This window comes from Camponotus vicinus, unplaced genomic scaffold (genome assembly GCF_025532165.1).
Source record: "Camponotus vicinus isolate PSW18456_S1 unplaced genomic scaffold, iyCamVici1.0 SCAF_16, whole genome shotgun sequence".
Classification (NCBI taxonomy): Eukaryota; Metazoa; Arthropoda; class Insecta; order Hymenoptera; family Formicidae; genus Camponotus; species Camponotus vicinus.
In genome coordinates this window covers 67,501-70,000 of record NW_028141952.1, presented here as the reverse complement: position 1 = coordinate 70,000, position 2,500 = coordinate 67,501, and positions in this window count along the sequence as shown.

Genomic DNA, 2,500 nt, shown 5'->3' with positions numbered 1-2,500 from the left:
GCCGTAGGTACCGCCCGAGAGCCTTCTCGTAGGTACCGCCCGGCCACGCGTCGTAGATACCGCCCGAGAGCATTCTCGTAGGTACCGCCCGGCCACGCGTCGTAGATACCGCCCGAGAGCCGTCTCTTAGGTGCCGCCCGTCTACGCTTCGTAGGTACCGCCGAGAGCGGACTTGGTGCGTGGCGAGTCACGCCGACGCCGTAGGTACCGCCCGAGAGCCTTCTCGTAGGTACCGCCCGGCCACGCGTCGTAGATACCGTCCGAGAGCATTCTCGTAGGTGCCGCCCGGCCACGCGTCGTAGATACCGCCCGAGAGCATTCTCGTAGGTACCGCCCGGCCACGCGTCGTAGATACCGCCCGAGAGCCGCCTCGTAGATGCCGCCCGGCTACGCTTCGTAGGTACCGCCGAGAGCGGACTTGGTGCGCGGCGAGTCGCGCCGACGCCGTAGGTACCGCCCGAGAGCCTTCCCGTAGGTACCGCCCGGCCACGGGTCGTAGATACCGCCCGAGAGCATTCTCGTAGGTAACGCCCGGCCACGCTTCGTAGATACCGCCCGAAAGCCCTCTCGTAGGTACCGCCCGGCTACGCTTCGTTGGTACCGCCGAGAGCGGACTTGGTGCGTGGCGAGTCGCGCCGACGCCGTAGGTACCGCCCGAGAGCCTTCTCGTAGGTACCGCCCGGCCACGCGTCGTAGATACCGCCCGAGAGCATTCTCGTAGGTACCGCCCGAGAGCCGTCTCGTAGGTGCCGCCCGTCTACGCTTCGTAGGTACCGCCGAGAGCGGACTTGGTGCGTGGCGAGTCGCGCCGACGCCGTAGGTACCGCCCGAGAGCCTTCTCGTAGGTACCGCCCGGCCACGCGTCGTAGATACCGCCCTAGAGCATTCTCGTAGGTACCGCCCGGCCACGCGTCGTAGATACCGCCCGAGAGCCGTCTCGTAGGTGCCGCCCGTCTACGCTTCGTAGGTACCGCCGAGAGCGGACTTGGTGCGCGGCGAGTCGCGCCGACGCCGTAGGTACCGCCCGAGAGCCTTCCCGTAGGTACCGCCCGGCCACGGGTCGTAGATACCGCCCGAGAGCATTCTCGTAGGTAACGCCCGGCCACGCTTCGTAGATACCGCCCGAGAGCATTCTCGTAGATACCACCAGGCCACGCGTCGTAGATACCGCCCGAGAGCATTCTCGTAGGTACCGCCGGGCCACGCGTCGTAGATACCGCCCGAGAGCCGTCTCGTAGTTGCCGCCCGGCTACGCTTCGTAGGTACCGCCGAGAGCGGACTTGGTGCGTGGCGAGTCGCGCCGACGCCGTAGGTACCGCCCGAGAGCCTTCTCGTAGGTACCGCCCGGCCACGCGTCGTAGATACCGCCCGAGAGCATTCTCGTAGGTACCGCCCGACCACGCTTCGTAGATACCGCCCGAGAGCATTCTCGTATGTACCGCCCGGCCACGCGTCGTAGATACCGCCCGAGAGCCCTCTCGTAGGTACCGCCCGGCTACGCGTCGTAGGTACCGTCCGAGAGCATTCTCGTAGGTATCGCCCGGCCACGCGTCGTAGATACCGCCCGTGAGCGGTCTCGTAGGTGCCGCCCGGCTAAGCGTCGTAGGTACCGCCGAGAGTCGGCTTGGTGCGTCGCGTGGCGCGCCGAGGCCGTAGGTACCGCCCGAGAGCGGTCTCGTAAGTACCGCTCGCGGCTTATTTCGTAGGTGTCGCCCGGAATTTGGAATAAATTTTTAATATATATAATCGTGGCAAAATCATAACTTTAGTCGTTATTTAACGTTGCCTTCGTTCTCCGAACACGTCCCGGGCACTCGCGTCTATCGGCGATCGCGCCCGTATGCCGCCGGCCTATCGACCGTGCGTCGCCGACCGCCTGGGACGTCGGTTGGGTACTATAAGAGGTACATCGCGCTCGGCGCGTCTAAACGAGTCGGTCGCGAACGAAACGGGCCGGAGCGCGTTCTGCGCGTCTCTGGCGGCTCGTTCCTTCGCGAATCGTCTCAAACACACTTTTTACAAGCACAGCATTGCCACGAGTCGGTGTCGCAAGACCGAATGGCTCTTATGTGGCGCGCACGCATCTGGTGTGTTGGCCGCGCGATTCGCTCTCGTCTTGGACGGAAGCAGCTGAGTCGTCGCGCTTACCGAACGCTTACTCCACGAATACGAGTGGCGGAGGAGAGAGATCTCTCTCTTCCCGCTCGCCTTGTACGCCATAGCGAAATAAAACTACGCGTGCCTTAAACGCATGCGATAGAGACAAATTTATCCTCGACGTCTAAGCAATCGGCATCGTCGATCTAGCGTCAGGGTGAATCGGCGCGGTCTTCGCGACCGTGCCGTTTATATTATATATGGGAGAATAAGAATCAATGATCTTTTAAAGAGAGCATTTTATATAAAATGCACGTGTTGCAGTTTGTGTATTATAATATTAAGTTTTGTGGAGACGAATGATATTTTGAAAACGCTTGGCTATTTCGCCAAGACGATTTTC